Here is a 9,553-nt window from a genome sequence, read left to right on the forward strand (position 1 = left end):
AGGGTTAGTTCTGGGGTTAGGGATAAGTTTAGGATTAGGGTTAGTGTGAGAGGAGGGTTAAGGTTAGGGTGAGGGTGATTATTAGCGTTATGGTGAGGGTGAGGGTGAGTTTTAGGGATAAGGTTAGGATGAGGGGTACGGTAGGCTGACGGGTAGGATGATGTTTAGGGTTAATGTCAGGGTTAAGGTTAGATTGAGCGTTAGGGTTAGGGTCAGAATTAGAGTTAGCGTGAGAATTAGGTTTAGGCTAAGGGTTAGTGTAAGGGTTAGGGTTAGGGTTAGGTTGAGGGTTATGGGTAGGGTTTGGGTTAAGTTCAAGAATAGGGTTAGGGTGAGGCTGAGGGTTAGGGTGAGGTATAGGTTTAAGGTTAGGTTTAGGGTTAGGGTGAGCGTTAGGGTGAGGGTTAGGGTTAGGCTTAGGGTTATATATAGGGTTAGGCCTAGGGCTAGGATTAGCATTTGGGTTAGAGATAGGGTTAGGGTGAATGTGAGGGTTAGGTTTAGGGTTAGGGTAAGGATTAGGTTTAGGGTGAGGGTGAGGTTGAGTATTAGGTTTAGGGTACTGATTAGGTTTAGGGGTAGAGTGAGGGTGAGGGTAAGGATTAGGGTTAGGGTTAGGGATAGGATTAGGAGTAGGGTTATGGTGCTAATCACGTTTAGGGTTAGTTTTAGGGTTAGGGTTAGGGGAATGGTGAGGGTTAGTGTAAGGTTTAGGTTTAGGGTGAAAGTTAGAGTTAGGGTTATGTTTACGGTTACGGTTATGGTTAGGGTTAGGGTTAGCTTTTGGGTTAGAGTTAGTGTTATGGTTAGGGTTAGGCTTAGGGTGAGGGTGAGGGTAAGGGGTAGAGTTAAGGTTAGGGTTCAGGTTAGGGTGAGGCTTAGGGTGAGGGTTAGGGTTAGGGTGACGGTGAGGGTGAGGGTTAGGGTGAGTTTGAGTTTGAGGATTAGGGTTAGGTTTAGGGTTAGGGTGAGGGTTAGGGTTTGGGTTAGGGTTATTTTTAGGGTTAGGGTGAGGGTTAGGGTCAGGTTGAGTGTGAAAGTTAAGGTGAAGGTTAGGTTTAGGGTGAGGGTTAGGGTTTGGGTTAAGGTTAGGTTTAGGGTTAGGGAGGGAGGGATAGTGAGGGTGAGGGTTAGGGTTAGGATTAGGGTTAGGGTTAGAGTGAGGGTTAGTGTTAGGGTGATTGTTAGGTTTAGGTTTAGGGTTAGGGTTAGGGTTTAGGTTAGGGTTATGATTAGGTTTATAATTATGGTTAGGGTGAGCGTTAGGTTGAGTGGTAGGGTTAGGTTTAGTGTTTAGATGAGGGTTAGGGTTTTGGTTTGGGTTAGGGTTAGGCATAGGGTGAAGTTGAGGGTGAGGGTTATGTTGGGGGTTATGGTTATGGATAGTGTTAGAGTTAGGGTTAGGATTACGTTTAGTGTCAGTGTGGGAGTTAGTTTGAGATTTAGTTTTAGGGTTAGGGTTAAGGTTAGGGTGAGCCTTGGAGTGAGGGTTAGGGTTATGGTTATAGGTTTAGGAATAAGGTTACCGAGAGGAACAGGATTAGATTTAGTGTTAGGGTGAGGGTGAAGTTAGGGTATGGTTAGGGTTCGCGTTAGGGTTTTGGATAGGGTTAGGTTTAAGGTTAGGGTTAAGGTGAGTGTGAGGCTGAGGGTTAGGGTGAGGTATAGGGTTAGGGTTAGGGTTAGGGTTAGGGTGAGTGTTAGGTTAGGGTTATATATAGGGTTAGGCCTAGGGCTAGGTTTCGGGATTGGATTAGCGTTAGGGTTAGAGATAGGGTTGGGGTGAATTTGAGGGTTAGGTTTAGGGTTACGGTGAGGATTAGATTTAGGGTGAGGGTGAGGGTGAGAGTTAGGGTTAAGGTTGGCGTTAGGGATAAGATTAGGGTGAGGGTTATGGTGCTATTGAGTTTTAGGGTTAGTTTTAGGGTTAGGGTTGGGGTAGGGTGAGGGTTAGGGTGAGGGTTAGGTTTAGGGTGAGGGTTAGGGTTACAGTTACAGTTAGGGTTAGGGTCACGGTTATGGTTAGGGTTAGAGTTAGGGTTTGAGTTATGGTTAGGGTCAGGGTTATGGTTAGGCTTAGGGTAAGAGTGAGGGTGAGGGTGGGGGTTAGAGTAAAGGCTAGTGTTAGGGTTATTGTGAGGTTTACTGTGAGGGTGAGGGTTAGGGTTACGGTGAGGGTAAGGGTGAGTGTTAGGGTTAGTATTATGGTTAAGTTATTGTGATGGTTAGTGTTAGGGTGATTGTTATGTTTAGGGTTAGGGTTAGGGTTTGGGTTTAGGTTACGATTATGGTTAGGTTTAGGTTTAGGGTTAGGGTGAGCGTTACGTTCAGTGTTCGGGTTAGGTTTAGTGTTTAGATGAGGGTTAGGGTTAGGGTTTTGGTTTGGGTTAGAGTTAGGGTTAGGATGAGGGTGCGGGTGAGGTTTATGGTGATGGTAAGGCTTAGTGTTAGTGTTAGAGTTAGGGTTATGATTAGGTTTAGGTTGAGTGTGAGGGTTAGGGTGAGTTTTAGTTTTAGGGTTAGGGTTAGGGTTAGGGTGATGTTTGGGGTGATGGTTAGGGTTAGGTTTAGCGAGAGAGTTAGGTATAGTGCTAGGATTACGGTTACGGAGGACAGGATTAGATTTAGGGTTAGGGTGAGGGTGAGGTTAGGGTTACGGTTAGGGTTAGCATTAGGGTTTTGGATAGGGTTTGGTTTAGGGCTCGGGATAGGGTTAGGGTGAGGGTTAGGTTTAGGGTGAGGGTGAGGGTGAGGTTGAGGGTTAGGGTGAGGGTGAGGTTTAGGGTTTGGGTTAGGATTAGGTTTAGGTTTAGGGTGAGTGTTAGGTTGAGGGTTAGGTTTAGGGTTAGGATTACGGTAAATGTGAGGTTTAGGGGAGTGTTAGTGTTAGGGTTACGGTTAGGTGAGGTTTAGGTTCAGGGTGAGGGTTAGGGTTAGTGTGAGGATTAGGGTGAGGGTGATGGTGACGGTAACGGTGAGGGTTAAGGTTAGGCTTATGTTTAGGATCTGGATTAGGGATAGGGTTAGGGTTAATGTCAGGGTGAGGGTGAGGGTTAGGGTGAGGGTGAGGGTTAGGGTGAGAATAAGGGTCAGGTTTAAGGATAGGGTTGGGTTATGTATAGGTTTGGGGTAGGGATAGGTTTAGGGTTAGGGTAGGGTTAGGGTTAGGGTTCCAGTTAGGGTTAGGGTGAGAGTAGGGCAAGGGTTAAAGTTAGGGTTAGGATCAGGGTTAGGGTGAGCGTTAGTGTTAGTATTACGGTAAGCGGTAGGGTTAGTGTAAGGCTGAAATTTAGGGTTAGGGTTAGGGTTAGGGTTAGGATTTGGGTTAGGGTTAGGGTTTTTGTTAGGGTTAGTGACCCTTAGGGTTAGGGTTAGGGTTAGTGTTAAGGTTAGTGTTAGCGTTAGGTTTATGTCAGGGATAGGACTAGGGTTTGGGTTCAGGTTACGATTATGGTTAGGGTTAGGGTTTGTGTTAGGGTGCGGGTTAGGGTTAGGGTTAGGGTGAGGGTTATGTTTAGGGTGAGGTTTATGGTTATGGTTAGGGTTAGGGTTTGGATTGAGTGAGAGTGAGGGTTAGGGTTAGGGTGAAGTTAGTGTAAGGGTGAGGGTGAGGGTTAGGGTTGGGGTTAGGGTTAGGATTAGTGTTAGTGGTAAGATTAGAGTTAGAGTGAGCATTAGGATTAGCGTTAGGTTGAGGGTGAAAGTTAAGATGAGTCTTAGGGTTAGAGTTAGGTTTAGGGTTAGGGTGAGAGTTAGGTTGATGGTGAGGGTTAGGGTTAGGGTTATGGTTTGGGTTAGGGTTAGGGTTAGGTTAGGGTTAAGCTTAGGTTGAGGGTGAGGTTTAGGGTTAGGGTTAGGTGAGGGTAATGGTGAGAGTTAGGGTTAGTGTTAGGATTAGGGTGAGGGTGAGGGTTAGGGTGAGGGTTAGGGTAAGGGTTAGGGTTAGGGTTAGGGTGAGACTTAGGGTAAGAGTTAGTTTGAGGGTTAAGGTTAGTGTTAGGGTTAGGGTTAGGGTGATGGTTAGGTTTAGGTTTAAGATTAGGGTTAGGGTTAGGATGTAGGGTTAGGTTTAGTGTTAGGTTTTGGGTTAGGGTTAGGTTTAGGGTTAGGGTGAGAATGAGACTTAGGTAGAGGTTGAGGGTGAGGGTTAGGGTTAGGTTTAGGTTTAGGTTTAAGCTTAGGATGAGCGGGAATGTGAGGGTTAGGGTTAGGGTTAGGTTGAGGGTTATGGTGAGAGTTAGGGTTACTGTTAGGATTAGGGTGAGGGTGAAGGTTAGGGTGAGGGTTAGGATAAGGGTTAGGGTTATGGTGGTATTCAGGTTTAGGGTTAGTTTTAGGGTTAGTATTAGGGGTAGGGTGAGGGTTAGGGTGAGGGTTATGTTTAGGGTGAGGGTTAGGGTTAGGTTTACTGTTAAGTTTAGGGTTATGGTTACGGTTAGGATGAGGGTTAGTGTTAGGTTTATGGTTAGAGTGAGCATGAGGGTTAGGGTGAGGGTTAGGTTTAGAATTTGGGTTAGGGTTAGGGTGAGGGTTAGTGTTATGCTGATTGTTAGGTTTAGTGTTAGGGTTAGGTTTAGCCTTAGGGTGAGCATTAGGTTGAGTGTTAGGATTAGTTTTAGTGTTTAGATGAGGGTTAGGGTTATTGTTTCAGTTTGGGTTAGGGTTAGGGATAGGGTGAGGGTGAGGGTTATGGTGAGGGTTAGGATTATGGTTAGGGTTAGAGTTAGGGTTAGGAATAGGTTTAGGGTGAGTGTGAGTGTTAGGGTGAGATTTAGTTTTAGGGTTAGAGTTAAATGTTAGGGTTAAGGTTGGGGAGAGTTTTAGGGTTAGGGTTAGTTATAGGGTTAGGATTAGGGTTATGGAGAGGTACAGGATTAGATTTAGGGTTAGGGTGAGGGTGAGGTTAGGGTTCGCGTTAGGGTTTTGGATAGGGTTAGGTTTAAGGTTAGGGTTAGGGTGAGGGTGAGGGCGAGGGTTAGGGTTAGGTGAGGGTGAGGGTGAGGCTGAGGGTTAGGGTTATATATAGGGTTAGGCCTAGGGCTAATTGTAGGGATTTGATTAGCGATAGGGTTAGAGATAGGGTTAGGGTGAATGTGAGGGTTAAGTTTAGGGTTAGGGTAAGGATCAGGTTTAGGGTGAGGGTGAGGGTGAGGGTGAGAGTTAGGGTTAGGGTTAGGGATACGGATAGGATTAGGGTGAGGGTTATGGTGCTATTCAGTTTTAGCGTTAGTGTTAGGGTTAGGGTTAGGGGTAGAGTGAGGGTTAGGGTAAGGGTAGGTTTAGGGTGAGTGTTATGGTTAGGGTTAGTTTTAGGGTTACGGTTAGGGTTAGGGTTACGGTTATCGTTAGGGTTAGGGTTAGGGTTATGGTGAGGATGAGGGTTAGGGTTACGATTAAGGTTAAGGTTAGGGTGAGGATTAGTGTTAGGGTGATTGTTAGGTTTAGGGTTAGGGTTAGGGTTAGGATTTGGGTTAGGGTTATGGTTAGGTTTAGGGTTAGGGTTAGGGTGAGGGTTAGGTTGAGTGTTCGGGTTAGGTTTAGTGTTTAGATGAGGGTTAGGGTTAGGGTTTCGGTTTGGATTAGGACTAGGTTGAGGATCAGGATGAGGTTTATGTTGAGGGTTAGGCTTAAGGTTAGTGTTAGAGATAGGGTTTGGATTAGGTTTAGGGTGAGTGCGGGGGTTAGGGTGAGATTTAGTTTTAGGGTTAGGATTAGGGTTAGAGTGAGGTTTTGGATTAGTTTTGGATGAGTGTGGGGGTTAGGGTGAGATTTAGTTTTAGGGTTAGAGTGAGCGTTGGCGTGAGGGTTATGGTTAGGTTTAGGGAGAGGGTTAGGTATAGGGTTAGAATTAGGGTTACGGAGAGGGATAGGATTAGATTTAGGGTTATGGTGAGGGTGAGGTTAGGGTTACGGTTATGGTTAGGATTTGGGATAGGGTTAGGTTTAGGGTTAGGGTTCGGGTGAGAGTGAGGGTTAGGCTGAGGGTTAGTGTTAGGGTGAAGGTGAGTGTTAGGGTGAGAGTTAGGCTGAGGGTTAGGGTTAGGGTTAGAGAGAGGGTTAGTTTGAGACTTAGTGTTAGGGTTAGGGTTTGCGTTAGGGTTAGCGTTAGGTTTAGGGTTCGGTTTAGGTTTATGTTTAGGGTTAAGTCTAGGACTAGGGTTAGGGTTAGGGTTATAGTTCGGGTTAGAGTGAGGGTGAGGGTGAGGGTGAGACTTAGGTTGAGGGTTAGCGTTACGGTTAGGTTTAGGGTTAGGGTTAGAATTACGGTTAGGTTTATGGTTAGAGTTATGTTGATTGTTACGGTGAGGGTTAGGCTTAGGTTTTGAGTTACGTTTAGGGTTAGGTGAGGGTTAGGGTTATGTTTATGGTTAGGGTTATGGTGAGGGTTTTGGTGATGGTTAGGGTTAGGGTTAGGGTTAGGATTAGGGTGAGGGTGAGGGTTTGGGTTAGGGTTAGGGTTCGGTTTTGGGTTATGGTTAGGGTGAGGGTGAGGGTGAAGTTGAGGGTGAGGATTAAGGTTAGTGTTCGGTTAGAGTTAATAGGATTAGGATGAGGGTTAGGATGAGGGTTAGAGTTAGGGTTAGAGTGAGGGTTTGGGTTAGGTTGAGGGTTAGGGTGATGTTTAGGGTTAGGATGAGGGTTAGAGTGAGGGTTAGGATTAGAGTTAGTGTTAGGGTTAGGGTGAGGTTTAGGGTTCAGGTGAGGGTTAGGGTTAGTGTTTGGGTGAGGTTTAGGGTTAGGGAAAGGGTTAGCGTTAGGGTTTGGTTTAGGGTTAGGTTTAGGGAGGGACAGGTACAGGGTTAGAGTTAGGGTTAGTGTTTACGTTAGGGTTAGGATTAGGGTTAGGGATTGATTTAGGATTAGGGTTAGGGCTATGGGTAGGGTTAACGTTATGGTGACTGTGATGGTGAGGTTGAGGTTTAAGCTTATGTTTAGGGTTAGGGTTTGGGTGAGTTTTAGGCTTAAGATTACCGTTAGATTTAGGGTTAGCATTAGGGTTAGGGTTAGGGTGAGGGTTATGATGAGGTCTATGGTTAGGGTTAGGGTTAGGATTAGGGTTAGGGTGAGGGTGCGGGTTAGGATGAGTATTAGGGTTAGGGTTCGGTTTAGGGTGAGAGTTAGGGTGAGTGTGAGGGTTAGGGTTAAGATTAGGTTGAGGGTGAGGTTAGGGTTAGGGTTAGTGTGAGGGTTAAATGAGGCTTAGGTTTAGGGTTATGGTTATGGTGATGGTTAGGGTTTAGGTTAGTGTTAGTGTTAGCGTTAGTGCTAGCATGAAGGTGAGGGTGAGGGTTAGGGTTAGGGTTACGGTGAGGATTAGGGTTAGGGTAACTGTTAGGGTGAGGATTAGGGTGAGGGTTAGGATTAGCGTCATGGTTAGGGTTAGGGTTGGGGTTAAGGACCCTTAGGGTTATGGTTAAGGTTAGGGTTAAGGTTAGGTTTAGTTTAAGTTTAGGGTTAGGTTTAGGTTTGTTATTAGGTTTAGGGTTGGTGTTATATATAAGGTTAGGGATAGTGCTATGTCTAGGATATGGACTAGGGTTAGGGTTAGTGTTACGGTGAGGATAAGGGTTAGGTTTAGAGTTAGGATATGGGTTAGTTTTAGGGTGAGGGTGAGGGTTAGGGTTAGGATTAGGGTGAGTGTTATGGTGAGGGTTAGAGTTAGGGATAGGGTTAGGACTTAGGGGTTATATTTAGGGTTAGGCTTTGGTTTATGGTTAGGGTTAGGGTGAGGGTGAGGTTTAAGTCTAGGGTGAGTGTTAATGTTAGGGTTAGGGTTATGGTTAGGGTTAGTTTTAGGGTTAGGGTTAGAGTTTGGGTTCTGTTTATATTTAGGGTTAGGGTGAGGGTGACGGTGAGGGTGTCGGTTAGGGTTAGGGTGAAGGTGAGGTCTATGGCTAGGTTTGAGTTAGGGTTAGTGTTTGGTTTAAGTTTAGAGTTGAGGTTAGGTTTCGGTTTCAGGTTAGAGTGAGAGTGAGGGTGAGGGTAAAAGTTAGAGTTATGGTTAGGATTATGGTGAGGTTTAGAGTTAGGGTTACGGTTATTGTTAGGTTTAGGGTTAGGGTGAGGGTGAGGGTTAGGGTTAGGGTTAGGATTAGGTTTAGGGTGAGGGTTAGGTTTATCGTTAGGGTGAGTCTGAGTGTTATATTTAGGTTAAGTGTTACGGTTAGGGTGAGGGTTAGGGTTAGGGTTACGATTAGCGTTAGGGATAGGGTTAGGGTGAGGGTTAGGGTTAGGTTTTGGATTAGGGTTAGGGTGAAGATTAGGGTTAGGGTTAGGCTGAGGGTTAAAGTTAGGGTTAGGTTAGGGTTAGGATTATGTTTAGGATTAGGGTTACGGTGAGGATGAGGGTTAAAGTTAGGTTTAGGGGTAGGGTGCGGGTTAGGGTTAGGGTTACGATTAGTGGGAGGGTTAGGTTTATGGTGAGGGTTAAGGTTAGGGTTTGGATTAGAGTTAGGATGAGGGTTAGGTTTAGGGCTAGGGTTAGGCTTTGGGTTAAAGTTAGGGTTAGGTTTAGGGTTAGGGTGAGGGTTAGGATTAGGGTTAGGATTAGGGTTAGGATTAGTGTTAGGATGAGGTTGAGGGTCATGGGTAGGTTTAGGTTGAGGGTTAGGGGTAGGGAACCTTAGGTTAGGGTTAGGGTTATTGTTAAGGTTAGGGTTAGCATTAGGTTTAGGGCTATTGTTAGGGCTATGTCCAGGGTTAGAGTTAGGGATAGGATTAGGGTTAGGTTTAGGATTATGTATCGGGTTAGGACTAAGTCTAGGTTTAGAGATTGGGTTAGGGTGAGGGTTAGTATTCGGGTGAGGGTTAGGGTTATTGTGAGGGTTAGGATTAGGGTCAGGGTGAGCGTTAGGGTTATAGTGAGGGTTAGTGTAAAGGTTAGGTTTAGGGTTATGTTTAGGGTTATGGTTAGGATGAGGGTTAGGGTTAGTGTTAGTGTGAAGATTAGGGTTAGGGTTAGGGTGAGGGTGAGAGTGAGAGTTAGGTTGAGGGTGAGGGTTAGGGTTAGGGTTACGGATTTGGTTAGGGGTAGGGTGGGGGTCAGGGTTAAGCTTAGGGTGAGGGTGAGGGTGTGGGTTAGGGTGAGTGTTAGGTTGAGGGTTATGGTTAGGGTTTAGGTTAGGGTTAGGGTTCAGGTTAGGTTTAGGGTGAGGGTTAAGGTAAGGTCTATGGTTAGGGTTAGCGTTATGAATAAGGTTATGTTGAGGGTGAGGGTAACGGTGAGTGAGGTTAGACTGTTAGGATTAGGCCAAGGGTGAGGGTTAGCGTTAGGTTTAGGGTTAGGTTTAGGTATATGGTTAGGGTTAGGGCTAGGAATATTTTTAGGGTTAGTGTTAGGATTAGGGTTAGGTTTAGGATACTGTATAGGTTTAGGGTTAGGGCTAGGTAGTGGATTAGGTTTAGAGTTAGGGTTAGTTTTAGGTTAGGATGAGGGTCAGGGTTAGGTTTAGGATTAGGGTAATGACTAGGTTTAAGGTGAGATGATGGTAAGTGTTAGTGTTAGGGTTAGTTTTGGGTTAGGGGTAGGGGTAGGGTGAGGGTAAGGGTGACG

Source organism: Megascapheus bottae, chromosome 37, assembly GCF_031878675.1.
Source record: "Megascapheus bottae isolate mThoBot1 chromosome 37, mThoBot2.hap1, whole genome shotgun sequence".
Classification (NCBI taxonomy): domain Eukaryota; kingdom Metazoa; phylum Chordata; class Mammalia; order Rodentia; family Geomyidae; genus Megascapheus; species Megascapheus bottae.